Source organism: Mesocricetus auratus, unplaced genomic scaffold (assembly GCF_017639785.1).
Source record: "Mesocricetus auratus isolate SY011 unplaced genomic scaffold, BCM_Maur_2.0 Super-Scaffold_100030, whole genome shotgun sequence".
NCBI lineage: Eukaryota > Metazoa > Chordata > Mammalia > Rodentia > Cricetidae > Mesocricetus > Mesocricetus auratus.
The window spans coordinates 227,355-245,906 of record NW_024429211.1 but is presented as its reverse complement, the minus strand read 5'-3'; positions in this window follow the sequence as shown (position 1 = coordinate 245,906).

Below are 18,552 nucleotides of genomic sequence, written 5' to 3'. Positions count from 1 at the left end.
CTAATTTTACACACACAGGCGCGCGCGAGCTATTGCTTTTATATGCATTTCTAAAAGCGTTGACTGCGCTTAATCATGGGCACGCACTGACTTTTTAAAATGCGGTTTATGTGGGTTTTTTTTCAATTAAGAACCATGCCTTTTTTCCTCACCCTATATGATTATTTGAATTCACAATGCTTAAACATTTCATTAACTCCTCTTTCTTTATCTGAATGTAGAGTTTTCTTTGTAAAAAAAAAAAAACAGAACAACGACTTTGTTAAAGGGAGTCTTACAGCCTAGGTTTTAAAGAAACGCTTAATGTCTAATATGTAATCATCCAAGTCAAAGCACAACTCCCATCTAAACAACAACAAAAAACAACAACAAAACAATACTAAGCAAGGAAGAATATTGTCAAACAATAGGAATAAGAAAACCAGGGAAATGGGACAAAATAAACATGGAATAGGGAGGATATAATGACCAGGAAGATTAATGTGCAACTTATTAAGAAAACTAAACAGACACGGAGAGCCAATATCACATTTTTTAAAAAGAGCTGGTACTAATTAATAATAAGACTTAAAGCCATGCAATATTTTTAGTGCCAATAGTTCAAAATAAACCTTAGAATTATCAGCTGATAATAGGTAAAATATTTGTGCATGAAACTTGCTACTTTTCATTAAATGGTTATATATCTAGAAACATCCATTAGCAGAAATGCCAGAGAAATAAATAAAGATCTATTAACTCAGTTGCTTGTGTGATTAAGAATATCCCTAAATGAGGTATTTTAAAACTTTTACTCTGAAATGATCATAAAGTTTGGAAAACTTGTATTGTTTTAAAGCCCCTACTTGTACAGGCAAAGGAATAAAATATGTTAGAATCAGAAAGTAATGAAGTTCAACAGATTAAAAACTGATGATATGTACAGAAAAACCTTTTGTTTATGCACATGTTTAACAAATATGCTGCACAGAAATTCAGTAAAGAAAAATTAATTTGTCATGTATACAAACATAAAGGACATTTTAAATAATTAAAATGAATGCCATTTATGATGAACTTCATTGTAACCAACTGGAAATCCCTTTTATTTAGATATGATCAACATTTAATATTTTTGAAAGTGAGCTTCTTGCCTGATAATCACTGGCTTGTTTTCCACAATGAATCAAGGAAATCTTGGTTGTGTATCCTTTTCTCCTTTGCATAGGCATTATGATTTTTATTTGGATAAGAGCTTATCCAAAATCTGATACATTTGAGCTGTCCAGGATATGATTTCTCTTTAGACTTCAAGCAAACTTAGTTAACAGCCCAGTGGATTTTTAAAGAAAACAAAAGCTTACAGAATAGATCATTGACCTTATATACCAAACTACCCATAATTCACAAACATAATAACACTGGATATTTGTAGATCTCATACTTAATGTCCAGTGGTGATTTAATCTGAACACAACATGTAAATTACATCCAACGTCTTTTTATACACCTTCTGAAATTTCTGTGAACCATTACAGGTGTGCTTTACAGTTCACCAGCCTCCTTTTGCATCTGAAGAATTGAAATGTAACTTAAGTTTCTCAGGATCTCTCTTTTAATTTTTATATTATAACTATAATCCAGACACCCACTTTAGACTAGCACCACTATATTAAACAGTTAGTTTTCAGTGTCGACATTGAGCACACTCTCTCCCCAAACATTTCTTATGCTTTTAAGTCTTTACTGCTAGGGTTGGATGATATGTGCTTTGAATCCCCAACTGTCTGGCCCTGGATCCTGTGTATCTTGTGGCCTCTGTGTGTGTGGGGGGGGAGGAGGTACTTAGTAATATTATATTGAACACTAAAGTCATATACCAAAATCTTTAAAATCCCACAGTCGACCAATGACTGTAAATACTGGTGAGGGTACCTTGACAGAAATAAACAGCTATTTTTTAAACAGGACAAGATGGTACATACAGTGTATGTTCCCTAACCACCTGAAACTGTATTTCTTTCATTCCCTTCTTTGGTCATACTCTCCTTTCTTTCTTTACTTTTTTTAGCATTGATGCATTCACACAGTCTGTGAAAACATACCTCTGACCATTTCTTCAGTTACTGGGTTCAGCAGAACTGTCTTTTCTCAGCCATAGCCAGAAGAAGACTTCAGGGAATGGGACTCAATGAAGGTCTCCCAAATACCCAGCAATAGCTTATCCAAGTGAAACAAGGAACAGCACAGCTCTGAACCAGGCTGTGTGAAGAACCGTGCTGCTTGGGTACAGACTGACAAGGTCGAAGGTGGAGTCTGAAGGCACCGCACAAGGAGAGGAAAAGTGCAGACAGCTTGACAGATGTCCCCAGACACTGCAGACTGCACTGTGGGGCTGTATAAAAAAAACGCAGATGGCCCCATGCCTTTCTCTCCAAGAAGCAGGGTTTTTGAGCCCACCCCCTACTCGTTCAACATGTCCACGTAAAAAAAGAACACAATAGTCTCAAAGCAACTCCTTTCACAACACTGTTGTGCTGCCCAAGCCCTGTTCAATGGTGCTGGAGGGGCAGCTGGGAGCGGGGGATTAAATGTCTAGCTGAGACTTATGGTTTTGGGTCCTCCACTAGTTAACTGGCATCACTGTGTCCCAAGTTTTAATCTTGCACTTTTACCATGTTTGGTCAGGAAAAGAATATTAACATTGATAATAGAAACTGAGCCAAGAACAGTGGTGTATGGTTATAATCCTGATACTAAGTGGTAGATATAAGAGGACCCATGAGTTTCAGGCCAACCACATCCTGGAGTACAAAGAAAATAAAAGCAAGTAGTAACTGCTTAACAAGTGTACTGTAAATGCTAAATTTATTTCATGTGTAAAAATGAAATGACTGAACAATATTGGTGCCCAGAGACAATGTTTTAGAGATTTACGTATATTTTCTACCTCACACTCTCACAGAGAATCCTCCAATAGTCTCTGTCCTGGTCAGTTCCCATTTTCCACTAGAACCAAACAACAGTAATATGTGGTAGGGTCCCTGAACGTCTCCACAACATGAACTACTGAATGCATATTGTCTCATATCTATATAAATATGTATTCTGTTTTGGAAATTTAAAAGGCAGATGTGTGTAATTCTAATACAAAAGCTCAGACACAGGCACATTTCTGTATGCAGAAGGGCATTTGTCTCTGTTACCATGATGAATGTGGGATTATGGTTAGACTCAGACTGGGAATGCATACGTGCCTTGATCGTATTTACGGTAATCCTGAGTGAATAACTGGAGAAAAAAAATGAGATCGCCTCTCATTATCAAAATCATTCACATGTTTTTTTGTGGTTTGTGTGTGTGTGTGTGTGTGTGTGTGTGTGTGTGTGTGTGTGTGTGTGTGTGTTGGTATAGGCTACATAGTAGGTTAAAAGACAGCCTCTGGTGTCTACCCTCAACTTCTCCTTCATTTGATACAGGGTGTTTTCTCTTCTTGTGTTTGCCACACTATGGCCTCTCAGCTTCTAGGGAAAGCTCCTGTCTCTACCTCCCACCTAACCATAGGAGCACTGTGATTTTAGATGGGTGCTTACCATACTGGACTATTAATGCAGCTTTGTGGACTTGAACTCAGGCTCTCATGCTTAATGTAAATTGGAAGCTTTACCCATTGAGCCGTATCTCCAGCCTTCAAAATGTCTTTAAACCCCAGGATGTACCTAGGAAAGGATTAAATAATACTATAGCCACTGACTTGTAAGCTCAGCAAAGTCACATCCATCATCATAACAAATACATAATGCAACCAGCATTGAGAATTTCATTAAAACTTTTGGAGGCAAGCAGGGGAAGGTGGGTTTCTGTGAGTTGGAGACCAGCCTGGTCTAGAAAAGCATTCCAGCACAGCCTCCAAGGCCACAGAAAACCCCTGTCTCAAAACAAAACGAAAAACCAAAGGAAATTAACTAAAATCACATATGTGTAAAAGAGGGAGTCACAAAGAAAATCATAAAGTATATTCAGTTGCACAAAGAATAGTATTGATGTATTTTTGTAACCCCACTACATTGCAAGCTGAGGCTAGAAGGTCATGAGTGTCAGTTAATGATTCCTAAGACATACTGGCCACATACGAGACTTTCTCTTCAGGATAACAATAAAAAAATAAGTAAAGATGAAACTGAAATTCCTTCCTCCATTTTGAAGCAAGTTCTGTAAAACATTTTCAAACACACAAATTATGTTGGGGCTAAGAGGTAAAAGCATAGTGTTTATTTGAAATTTCACTTCCTGAATATGGACTGCATATCTTCTTGTAAAGCAGAAATTTCCTTTAATAATTTCCACATGTCTTCCCTCAGCCAAAAGTTTTAGGCAGTTCTGATAAAGAATCAGAGACCAGAGAGTAATTGTGAGTTTTCTTGACTGAAATGTGAGAGTGTGCTATGATACACGTAATCATCAGAGTGGACATATGTACCTGATGGATTCATAAAGGAATTACCAGCTTGAAAGAGTTTGAGACATTATTACTACCATATGAAAACACTGCTTCCATCAATCCAGATTTTGGAAATTACACATGAGGAAATTTGTGAGATATTGGGCCTGAAACACGCCTAATATTTTGAAGGGACTGAAATCTTTATGAAATATTCTTATTTCAGATTGAAGTTGTACATAAAATTAATAAAATGTAGAATAAAAAATAAATTACACATGGGAAACTAATGGCACTATTACCAAATTACAGACATGTATAAGAAAACCACTAATCAGAAATACAATTTCATTAATAGTGAAATTTTTATTCATTTAAAATTGCTTAAAGGGAATGTCAGACATGGAGATATACTGTGTACATTTCAAATACAGATAGGGAATTTTGATACATTTTTGAGACAGCATCTCACTCTGTAGCCTATGGAGATTCACTGTTAAACTCAGACCACAATATATGATAATCCTCCTACTCCATTGTTCTGAATTCTAAATAACGATTACAGCCAAAAACTACCATGCCTGACTTGTCCATATTCCTGGCGCTGCCACTCAATTCAAGTAACCCCCAAAACAAAACAGGAATCATTACTAGAAGTATGTGAAGGAAATTGAAATAAATGAGAACTAAAAGTTACAACAACAACAAAAGTATAACAAGTAGTATATGCACAAAGTGGTATCTTACTGCTATTAGAAAAACCAGTACGGGATAAGGGGGACTGTGACCACCCATCTAAAATCAAGAATCAAAAATGAGCCCCAGCACTTGAGAGGCAGAGGCAGGTGGATCGCTGTGACTTCGAGGCCAACCTGGTCTACAGTTCCGGGACAGCCAAGGCTACACAGAGAAACCCTGTCTTGAAACACCAATAAATAAATAAATAAATAAATAAATAAATAAATAAATAAATAAATAAATAAATAAATAAATGAGCAGATAAAGAGATGGCTTAATGATTAAGAGCCCCGGCCGCTCTTGCAGACCACCCAGGGAAGATTCTCAGAACCGGCATGGCCGATGACAGCCATCTGCAACACCAGTCTTTGGGAATCTGACCTTTACAAGCACTGCAATCACATATGGTTCACAGACATACACGCACAGAAAACACCCATGCGCATGAAAAGTAAGTTTCTAAGAATCAAAGCAGTTCCATGAAAACGTGCACATCCTAGAAAGACGAAACCAGGAGCCACTTAGGCCATTAAATATGGAAGCACATCTGAGATGGAAATCTAAATTACCAAAGTAAATAGCAAGTGAGAGGATGTGGATGTAGTTCTAGCCAGCAGAGTGAAACAGTTGCAGTTAAATACCATAAAAAAAAAGATATTAGAACCGGAATCTTTCGTAACCAAGAAAGGTTTACAGAAATATACCAATAGTTGAAGTAAATTAACAAAAGGTTCCCTTCAGAACAAGCATGTAGTAATGAAAGGTTGATTTTAAGCTTTGTAACATACAAGAATAACACAAGAGAGCAGCCAATACACCGTGTGCTCCCAAAAGTAGAATTGAAAAAAAAAGTGAGGTGGAAAAGGGGGTGAACAGAACAAGGAAAGTTCCGTCATGTTTAAAAAGACAATACAGAGCAGGGCATCACTATAGTGGTGTAAGGTAATGAGACACTACATATATTTGAAATCATTAGTATAAGTCATCATGGCAACATATTCAAAAAGAAATGTTAAAAAATATATAAAGTGCCAGGAATTTCACATTTTGTCAAGTTCATATGCATTCATGATAAAACACTTAGGACACTAGTAAGCAAATATGAAGTTTTTCCTTCACCTAAAAATGTTTCCTACATTCACTGACATTTTGGAAGTCCACGGGTTTTTGAGCCAAACAAATAAACAGATAATTATAGAAACTCAGTGCTTCAGGACGTGTTGTGTCAAAAAGCTCTTGCTACACACACACAGCAGCAAGGCACTGGAATTGAAGGCAAGGCCATCTTAAAGGAGACAAGGACCAGACAATGACCTTAAACTCCAAAGAGTCATCCTATGTGTCATCGGGAAGTAACGTGAGCATTTCTTGTTGTCTGTTCGTTTTTTTTTTTTCTTTTTTTGTTTTGTCTGGAACAGAGTCGCTTGGTAGCTGCTACAGACCTTCAACTTTGGATCCTTTGCCCCGGTGGGCTGAGTTCTGGTACTCCTGGCAGGAGAGATCAAGAACTGCAAAGAGCTGGGTGTGGTGGCGCACACCTTTATTTCCAGCTCTCAGAAGGGAGAGGCAGGAGGAACTCCTGGAGACTGATACGAATACAGGGTAAATACCTGACTTCCAGAAAGAACTGAATTATAAAATAAGTTATCTCCTTTAGTACATTTCTATTTTACAGATCAAAAAGATATATATATAGCAATTTGCTATGGCAATGACATCTTTTAATTTTTATTTCTCTAATTTTTATTATTTTTCAGAATTTTATATTGTATGCTTTGATCATACTTGCCACTTTGACTACAACTTCTCCCAGATGTACCCATCCCATCCTTCTCTACCAACTGTTTTGTTCTTCATGTTTTAAAATCAGAATAATTGACAATTTTAGTTGAACTTTGTCATGGTTTTCCCCTTCCCTAACCCCTACACATCCTATTTATCTCCCTACTAACACAACTTTCTGTTCTCTCTCTCTCTCTCCCTCTCTCTCTCCCTCTCCCTCTCTCTGCCTCCCCCTCTCCTTCTCCCTCTCCCTCTCTCTCTCTCTCTCTCTTTAAAAACTGTTGTGCAAACAAACAGAAAGCAAGAAATAAGTGAAATCATAAAAGTGGGAAGTTAAATGACAAGAAAAAAGCCAATAGAACAAAAAAAATGTCCAAACCAAGCAAAATGAAACAAAATATCTACAAAAATACCGTTGAATTTGTTCTGTGTTTACTGGCTAATTTTCTGTGCACGCTTCCTGACCTTGAATGTGGTTGATGGACCCAATGAGACTCCTTTGGAGAAAACTGATTTTCCCTTTGCCAGAGGGTATCAACTGCAGATAGCCTCTAGGTTCAGGATGGGAGCCACTCAGTTTACCCACTCAGTGGTAGGATATCATCTGGACTGAACCAGTGCACGCTGCCAGTCTTTGTGAGTTCATATGTTCATACGTGCATCAGAGCCGTTGTTTCCAGAAGATATTGTTTTCTTTGAGTCATCCATCACCTCTGACTCTTACAGTCTCCTCCTCTTCTTCCACAAGAGTCTCCTGAATGTGGAGGAGAGGGATTTGAGAAAGACGTCACATTTGGGACTGAGTAGTCCAAAGTGCCTCATCCTGCACATTGTCCAATTGTGGGTGTTTGTCTTATTTCCCATGTGCTGCAGGAAGGGGGCATCTTTGATGAGGGTTAATGGGAGCATTGTTCAGTGGGTATGACATTAGGAATTATGCTATGTTCCTTTAGTAGAAAAATAGTATTAAATTTTCCCTTAGCAGCACTCAGGCAGCAGAGGTAGGCAGATTTCTGTGAGTTCAACGCCAGCCTGTTCTACAAGCTATACAGAGTAACCCTGTCTTGAAAAATAAAAAAAAATTCTAAATTTTCCCTTAGGTATATGAAGTATGTAGTCTGAGGTTCTTGGCCATTTTAACAATACCAGGTATCAGTTCCATCTCATGAGGTGGGGTTTAATTCTAATCAGAAAGTGACTTTTAACTCCCATAACATTTGCCCTACTATTGTAACAGTGTATCTTGCAGGCAAGCAGGTGGTGTTTCAGTTGCAGGATTTAAAGCTGGGAGATACTGATGGCTACCTTTCACTGCTGAGCAGAGTACCTTCCCGTACCATGAGCGCTAATGGGTAGAAGAGGTGAAGGTTTCAGTAAGGTATCAGCTCAACTTCTCCACGTTCAATGTCATTATGTAAGTGTTGTCTTCAGGTGCAGTGCCTTAGCATGAGGTTGTGAAGAGTAATTGTGTGCATAGCCTGTGATGTTTGGGATTTTGGGCTCATCAGTCTAATGACTGGACAAGATGCGAACATCTCCTGGCGGTGGAGGCTTCACCTTGCTGTCTAGTTGAGTCATTGTCTTTCCCATTTTCTCATATGGAACATACTTTTTCTCTGTTTTCTTATCCTTTCTTATTTTGGGCTGCAGTAAGAATTTATTTAGAATTATTTCAATTCTTTTAAGATGAGTCCTGTTTCAGCCCTGATATATCAAAAATTATCTCAGTAGTTTATTTCCCAGTTTGCATGGCTGGGCTCAGGGTTTTCATATGGTACTAATATTGCACTTTTAATTTAGTAAATTACACTTTTAATTAATAGGTCAACTACTATTTCTGTGCCCTCTGGAGAATTCTCAGTCACTCAGCTATCCTCAATTACCTTTACTAACTGCCTAAACCTTTTGCATGATGGAAACAATATGGAAACCACAAAAGGATTGTTTGCTTTATAAGATGAAATGCAAGTCAATATTCAAGGACTGCAATTTCATTTAAATACTATCCCTTTATTCCATGGCACCAACAGAATTAGTATATTTAAAATTGTTTTCTTTGATAGGGTATCCATTGATAGTTTCCCCACACTCTAACAGAAGGTGACACGTGTAAGCATATATGAGCATCACAAACTGGACTCAATGAAGGTTTAAAAAAACAAAGCAAATAAAAAAACAAATGTGTCTCAAAAAGTTGTGTGGTTATCCAAGAGGTTGTATATGGGAAGATCTGGGAAAGGTGACTAGAATCAAAACCCATTGTATGGGATTCTCAGAGAACTAATAAAGAATTAAAAACAAAAATATAGGAACAATATTTACTGTAATGTGTATTATTTAGAAAAATATCTGTTCATAGAAAAAATTCACAAAAACATTGACTCGAAACATGAAGAAATATGAAATGATCAAGGATGAAATGGTCATATTTCTGGAGAGAATGTGCCTAAATATTGGTTAAAGTCACCTCCGTTTTCTCCTCTTCTAAGCCAGAAACAGAACTAAAACATGTAGTCAGACGACTGTTTCAGGCATGGGAAAACAAAAATCACTAGAAACAGGAAAGAAAATAAAAGGATAATAAAAGATATATAACTAAATAAATGTCTTGTGTAATTTATTGTATGTGTGAGTAAGTAGTAGAGTACTGTATAAATAAAATAAAGATCAGTAATTTAACCCAGTTGCTGAACTATAACTTATGTGCTAAAATTTGTGATAAGAAAACATCCATCTTTAAGTAGAATAGTGATCAAAATCACTTGGAAGAGGGAAGAAGCCAGAGGAAGAAAGGAAATTGCACAGGATCCAGGCATGCTATTTCCACATTCACTAAATCACACTGAATTCCATTAGCATGGGCAACTTGTTTGTTTAATAAAAGTACATATGTAGAAATGAAAATTATCTCTTAAAATAATATTAATTTAGAATAAAAGACATTGCTTGGATTTACGTCCTATAATAAGGCTTATACACAAATAATGTTCTGCTATGTGCCAATTAACAATACTTCAAAGGCTTAAACATATGCTGGAACTTAAAATTATAGATTGGGAACTCATTCAATTTAAGCACAGTTAAAGTTCAAAGTTCTTGCCAGTAATTGAAGCATGTAAGAACCTGCGGCAGGAAGGTAATGGGTCCAGGGTCATTCTGGACTACAAATCAATCCCCTGCCCTTAAGATATTAATAAGTAAACACACACACACACATATACATATATATATATATTAGAGTTTTGGTTTTATTTTTCTTTTTTGATCTTTAAAAACTTTTTCTGTTCTTTTGCTTGAAATGTTGAGTATCTACCACAGAATACTAGTCACAAATAGGTTTAAGCCATTAGGAAGTCTTTGCTAACTGGCCAGCAACTACAGAGGGTGTTTGGGATCCCTTTGTAGTCCCGAGCCTTTCTCATGTGGAGTTCTTAAGCACAAAAGGTTTGGGGTGACAAGCCTCATTTAACAAGAATGGTTTGTCAGCTGTTTGCCTTATTGTTTGTTTCCAAAGAGAGAGGGAAGAAGGGAGGGAGGGAGGCAGAGAGAGAGAGAGAGAGAGAGAGAGAGAGAGATTGAGAGAGAGAGAGACAGCGAGACAGAGACAGAGAGAGACAGAGAGAGACAGAGACAGACAGAGACAGAGAGACAGAGACAGAGACAGAAACAGAGAGACAGAGACAGAGATGGAGAGGAGATAAGGAGTTGGAAACATGAGGAGGTTTGAAGGATCTGTGAGGAGATGGGGAAGGGAAAACTTTGGTAATAATATATTACATAAAAATTATTTCCAACCTAAAACATTTAAATAAATAAGTAAACACGTATTTCCAATAATTACAGTAATGTTACTAAATGTAAAAAGAAGGAAGACGAAATCCCCAATTCTGACACTTAGCTGACATTCTTGAGTCTGCTACGCCAGCCCATCTCTGTAACTACCAGTTCCAGGGAAAAGGAAAGGAAGAAGGGTTTTATTTGAATGGGATGAGGCCACTAACACTTTTCTGGCAAACCCTTTGAAAAGAAAATCCGATTTACAAGTTTAACCCATTCTTTTGTTTAACCCATGAACAGCTTTATTATCGACTTTTATTTTTGACTTTAAGAAATACATGACAGTTTACGGAAAACAGGATGATCATTATGAAAGCTCCCGTGGTCCATGGTCCCCCTTTACCTTTCCCCAACACACATTCCCACCCCCTGCATAACCATATTCTAGACATCGAGTTCATCACGTTTGGAGGCCTTAGCTAAGTATCGAACCAGACATTAGTGCCTGCTCGAAGCTGCTTGCAGCCACACAGTTATAAAATAGTAGAAATGGGCTCAATGCTTAAGGACAGTGAGGTTTAAACCCAGACAATTATGTCATGTCTGCAAGATATATTTTTATACAGTTCCCTTTCTCTAAGCGGATCCCATATCTCCATCGCTACGTCAAAGGCAGACTTTGGCAAACATTCATTTCCCGTCTCATTATACCGTACTTATTCCACCAATATAAGCTCCTGTGTATGCTAGAGACGGATCTCTTGATTCCGTATTTTACATGGCATTATTCCCATCAGAACACACTAGATCTCGTCATTGGTTCTGTATGGTTGGTGTCCAGGGAACTTACTCTCAACAGTTGGCACTATTGTGTGTTCCTGAGGCCTTTTCCCTAGTCTGAGCATGCATGCCTTACTGTCCTTTCCAGAACTGTGAGACAAGGTTAATCTAGCCCATTCTTTAGCCAGAGACATGTATGTCTTCAATTATCTTATCAATATTAAAAAAGGGCCTCGAGAGAGGACTCTGTTTAAGAACTCTAACTGATCTTCCTGAGGATCCAGGTTCAATTCCCAGCACGCACATGGCAGTCCACAACTCTCTGTGACTCAAGTTCCAGGATATCTGGCATCCTTACACCAATGCACATAAAATAAAATTAAATAAATTATTAAAGTATATTTAGCTGTATCTGCATCTGTAAAACTTAAAACACACCTTTCATTGCTATACATTTGTTCTTCAGTGAAACTTTAGTTTGTTTTTTTACTTCAATTCATGAGCATGGGCATAGGAAATTTTTCTTTGCAATGTAATGGAATTGGTTGTGGAATATTCTAATCTGAGGGTTTTCTTTTTTAAGTTTACAATTATAATTATTTCTCTTTATCAGCTGTAGGTATAATAACACCCTCTCACTTGTTACTTCAGATAATAATTTGAGATATTCACATTTTTGGTTTCTTTCTGTGATAAAAATGGGAATATCATTTTTATTCTGTTAGTGAATTTATTTAATTTAGTTTCTTGTGTAGGGGTGCTTTCCCTGCCTGTATGTTTGTGCACCTTATGATTGTAATGTCCACCGTGACTACAAGAGGGCATCAGATTCCCTGGGACTGGAGTTACAGGTGTGGTTACCATCAGTCATGTGGATTCTGGGAATCTACCCTGGCTGGTCTGGAAGAGCAGCCAGTGCTCTTAATCATGAAACCCTCTCTTTACCCCCTCATTTTTTATTCTTGATTTAAAATGAGTGGTCGATTTTTTTTTCAGTGAAGTCTCACCAAAGCTAAGATTTTCCTAACTGCAGTAAGAAATCACTTTTTACCTATTCTCCTTACTATGATTTCTTTTGTTAATTGGAGTTCTGATTTGTTGTAATTTTCTTCCTGTAGTTTTTTTCTGGCAAAGTTCACAACTGTGTTTTGTGATTACCTGAGTTGAGTGCTTGTGTCAGGAATAATCAGAATCCAGGCAACGTGGTTTATGGCTGTAATCCTTGTATAGCATTCAGAACAATGGGGTAGGAGGATCATTATGGAGGAATCTGAGTTTAACAGTGAGTCTCAGAATACCATTGGTTACAGAGTGAGATACTGTGAATTCCCCCTTTCAAATTCACCATTCATTTGAAGTGCAAATGGTGTATCTCCAGATCTGTAATTACCTCTAAGCAACTCCTTCTGACAGAAATTTGGATGAATTAGTAACTCCGTTGCTAATCAAATCGTACTTCTGATTCATGATTTTCTTAGATGTGTCTGCAATTTGGAAATAGAGTCATTAGTTTCTCACATGGGATTTATTTTACTTTTAATTTAGTTAGTTTCTTGTCTCAGTGTTAGACTGGATTAAGCATATATTCAGGATGATTTCAATCTTTTAAAAAATATAAGACATTTCAGGCCCAGTGTCTCACAAATTTCCTCATAACTAATCCCCAAACCCTGGATTGATGGGAGCAGTGCTTTCAAATAGATCAGACTTTCGAAGCTGTTAACGCCTTTGCTAATCCATTAAGTCACGTGTGCCCTCTAGTGGTTATATGTATCAGTGCAAGCTCTCACGTCTCAGACCAGAAAAATCAAAAGTTGTGCATCTGTTTCTGATTCTCTATAGTGACCACCTAAAACTTCCCTTGAAGGAAGAAAAAAAAATATATGGGAATTAAATAAAGAAATTTCTGCTTCATAGAAGGAGATGCAGTCCATATTCAAGGACCCAAATTTCAGGTAAACGCTATCTGTTCCCATGACAGACCTAATGCAATTTGTGCGTTTGAATGTCTGTCTAGATGGGGGGTGGGTGGATGGGGATGGGAACAGGCCCAGCCGTGTTGGGTGAGGTTGGAGGGAGTGAGTACTGGGAGGGACAACCGTAATGAGGGACATCGCTGGAAAGGGCTAGACACATATTGCAATGGAAATCCCCAGGAATCTATAAGGGTGACCCTAGTTAAGACTTCTAGCAACGAGAGAAACGGAGAATAAACTGGCCACCTATTGCAGGCAAGGGTTCCAGTGGAGGGAAGGGGACACCAAACAAGCCACAGAACCCTTGACCTACAATTTGTCCTGCCTACAAAAAAATGTGCTGGGCATAAACGTGGCGCAGAAATTGCGAGAGTGCGCAGCCAATGACCGGTACAGCTTGAGACTCAGACTATGAGAGGGGGCTAATCCTTGACTCTGCCTGGAGGGCCAGGCACCAGGGTCTGGGTCACCCAGAGACCTAAATTACACCAAATAATGACTGGCAAAAAAGTCAATGAAATGATTCCCCGATAATATTCTGCTACACTCATTTGATTGTTGCCTAGCCAAGTTACCGTCTGAGAGGCTTCACCTAGCAGCTGATAGAAACAGAGACCTGCGGCCACACGTTAGGCAGAACTCAGGGAATTCTGTAGGAGGGGGCTGAGGAGGAAGGATTGTAGGAGCCTGAGGGGTCATGGACATCACAAGAAAACTCACAGAATCCTGAGCTCACGGGCTCTCACCAGTTAGTATCAGGATTATAACCGTGCACCAGTGTGTCTGGTTCAGTTTCTGTTATCACTGTCAATATTCTTTTCCTGACCAAACATGGTAAAAGTGCAAGATTAACACTTGGGACACAGTGATGCCAGTTAACTAGTGGAGGACCCAAAACCATAAGTCTCAGCTAGACATTTAATCCCCCGCTCCCAGCTGCCCCTCCAGCACCATTGAACAGGGCTTGGGCAGCACAACAGTGTTGTGAAAGGAGTTGCTTTGAGACTATTGTGTTCTTTTTAACCATGGACATGTTGAACGAGTGGGGGTGGGCTCAGCAACCCTGCTGCTTGGAGAGAAAGGCATGGGAACAGTTGCTTTTTTTAATACAGCCCTACAGTGCAGTCTCCAGTGTCTGGGGACATCTGTCAAGCTGCCTGCACTTTTCCTCTCCTTGTGCAGAGCCTTCAGACTCCACCTTTGTCCTTGTCAGTCTGTACCCAGGCAGCATGGTTCTTCACACAGCCTGGTGCAGAGCACATAGAAGGTATGCTTCCCACTACTGGAAGAGTAGTAATCATGGATATCTTCTAGCTTCAAACCTTGTGAACAAAACAGTCATCTGTCTGCAATATACTTACAAAAAATGGCTGTACACATATTATGGCAGTAAACAGTTACTTTACGGATGAATCGAAAACCTAATCATGTGACAGATCTGATATCTGATACTGTTTTTAAATTTCAAGCAAAATTCTTCACTGATTCTTGGGGAATTTCACATTGTGGACCCCAATGCCACTCACCACCCAGTCCCTACATATCTACCCCCACCGCTATAGTATGCATACCCAAATTAATTAAAAACAAAACCAACCAACCAACAAAAACCCAGCCTTGCTCCTCCATATATCAAACACCTCTTTATTATTCCTAGTGATATCACAAGTTTCAGTGTGTCATGCAGTATATCTAATTTTTTTTGTTTAATCAGCCCTGCCAAAAAAATTCATTGCTATGCATTGCTGATCTGGTTCAAGACTTCTGGTTTTGGTACAGCATCATCACTGTGCCCTCATCAAAATTCCTCTTGGATATCCTGCTGTTGCCTGGAGTCAAAGAGGTCCTGTGATTGTTGTTCTGCAGGACCAGTTCCCTGGACAACTCCAGCAAGTCATAGATGGGGCAGTTGTTAGGGTGTGGTCAACTAAGACCTAGGATGTGGGTCTGAGTGTTAGCTGAGCTGGTAAGTCTGGACTATTGGGACTACCCTCCCAGGTGAGGTGCAGAACTAATTCTCCAAGTCACGTGCCATCAGGGACAGCTCTCTGATGACCGTGATGACAAGTGAGGCCATCTCTCCTGAGTACTGGGGTCAGCTCTCCCATGGGGATGGGTGACTCTCCTACTGTAGTATCTAGGAAGGATACCTGATGCTCTTAAGTGTCCGAGAAACTGAGATCCTGGACATGAGGAAAAACCTAATACTATTATTCTGCCAAAGGAACATAGCAACAAAATAATCCCTAATGTTATACTGTTATACCCATTGATCACTGCTTCCTTTAACCCTCATCAGAGAAGCCACGTCCTGCAGCAGATGGCACCTAACATAAACACCCACAAGTTGACAACGTGAGAGATACTGGAGAACTCATTCCTAAATGGGATGTCTTCCACAAAGCCCTACCTTCCAGTCGCAGAGATCTTTGTGGAAAAGAAAGCGCAATGATTGTAAGAGCAAGATGTAATTGGTGACTCCAAGGAAACAGACATGATACAGTAATGAATTCACACGTACCCAGCCTGCACATATTCAATCCAGATTGCATTGAGAGGGGTTGGCTCACATGGGCTCCCAGATCTAATTAGGAAGCTACCTGCAATTGATACTTTCCAGCAAAGGGAAAACATCAACTTTCTCTAGGGGAGTGTCAATCACTGTCCTGTTGCGGTGCTATAACAGTGCTTTTCTTTCTTGTAAATCAATCAGAGCTTTCCTTAAATTGCTTCTCTGAAAATTGCATTTGTGTAATAAAGTTCTTGCTATTGTAAAAGTATCATACTTGTCACTCTGCACTTAGCAAGCCTGCCTTTCCTAGGAAATCGTATATCTATTTTCTTGCAAACAACTACAAAAATGTATGAGTAAAGGAGATTTTGAGAGTAAAGGAGTAAAGGGACAGTAGTAGTAGTACATTGATTTTGCAAAAGCACTGTGATGTTCTTAGCTGTTAACTTGACGACAGCTGGAATTAGCTAAAATCCAAAAAATGGAGGGCACACCTGCAGAGGAATTTTTTTTGCTTAATTTGAAATAGTTAGATCCACTTCTAAGCCAGATCTTTGAGGCAGGAATGCACACCTTTTAACTTGGCAGCACCTTCTGCTGGGAGCCTATATAAGGACATGGAAGAAGAAAGCTTTTGCTCTTTGCCTGCTTGCTCTTTCTTTTTTTTAAAGATTTATTTATTTATCACATATACAGTGTTCTGCCTACATGCCAGAAGAGGGCACCAGACTGGACTGCAGATGGTTGTGAGCCATTATGAGGTTGCTGGGAACTGAACTCCAGACCCTTGGAAGAGTAGTAAGTGCTATTAACCTCTGAGCCATCTCTTCAGCCCACGTGCTTGTTCTTGTGGTCTTGCTTGAATTCCTCCCTTTGTAGTAGAGCTACAACACCTTCACTTGTGTTAGAGCCCGCTTCTTCAGAAATCTGAAGACCACCTTAGACATGCAGCCATGCAGACTGAGCAGCTCCTGGCTTTTTGGACCTACTGCTTACAGGCAGCCATTGTTGGATTATTTGACTGCCACCTGTAAGCTCAAATAAACCCTCCCTTCTATTCACATATGGGAATTAATTTATTGTGCTGCTACTCCAGGGCAGAGGACCCTACGTCACACATACTGTGCTGTGCCCTCGTCACCTGTTAGTGTGAGTTCGAAAGACGGTCACGGATACTGACTGCTTCCATTACAGATGTTCCTCGTGGAAGTCTCACCCACTACTCTTGTTCATCTGTTTTCCATATGCATCGCCACAGTAATAACCTCAAGTGCTGTGCTTTTTTTCATAAAACAACCGCCCAGGTGGTGGTGCACACCTTTAATTACTTACTCAGAAGGCAGTCACAGGACCGGGCGGCGGTCGCGGTTGCAGTCTCGCAAGCCTTTAATCCCAGCACTTGGGAGGCAGAGGCAGGTGGATCTCTGTGAGTTTGAGACCAGCCTGGTCTACAGAGCAAGTTCCAGGACAGCCCCCAAAGCTACAGAGAAACCCTGTCTTAAAACCCCGCCCCCCAAAAAGAAGGCAGTCACAGGCTGATCTCCAGTTCACCGCCAGCCTTGTCTACAGAAGGAGTTCTAGGAGAGGCTCCAAGGCTGCAGAGAATGCCTGTTTTGAAAAGCCCGTAAGTAAATGCATAAATAAATAAGTAGAGGCACCATCAGGTCTCTTAAAGTATTTTGGAGTAAGAGTCTTTAATATAATAAAACAATTGCTGTTGGAAAAATACTACAGTTTTCAATGTGTTCCTAACAAACAAAGTTTACTTAGGAACTTACATTCTGATGTTCTGATACAAACCACTTTAATTTATAAGTGGGTAGCATGTCCGGGAGTAGCTGGCCAACACAAGAAACATAATGGTATTTTTGAAGATTGTTTGTTTCATTTTGCTTTGTTTGGGCTTATTGTTTTTGACTTACCGGCTCTATTCCTTCTGAATTTGTTTCCCATTTTTTATGGGATCATACATGCGTTTTTTGTTTCCTGTTTTTGTTTGCATGCCACTTTTTAAAGAGAGGGAGAGAGTAAATAAAGTTGAAAGAGCAGAAAAATGGAGAAAATCTAGGAGGAATTAAGGGAGGTGAAACATGATCCAAATATATTACATGAAAACATTCCAATGAAGAATTCATAGTTATTGCAATTTTAAAAAAGAATGAAGAACTAGAAGGCAGGTAGTTAGAAAAAGAAGGGTGGTCTGGGGGGCAGAATTGAGGGTAAAATAGCAAACATGATCAAACCATAGCATACAAAATTCTCACAGAAGTAATAAAAATGAGAAAAATAACAGTTTTCTTGTCATAGCAAGCTACATATATCTTCTGCTGATTACTTTTTACAGCAATGAAAGATTAATAGGCGGGCGTTTGGCGAGCGGGCCATGCTGGCGGCTGGAGATCCGGGACCCCACGGACCTGTAGCCCGGAACCCGTGTGCCTAGCGGCCGCCTTTGCTCCCGGTACCGCCAACTGCCGCGCTCCGGCCGGCGCGGATGCAGCTGCTTCGCCTGGGCTTGCGCTCAGGGCTGGAGGAGGAGGACGAGCGGCTGCGCTGGGCGACATGCG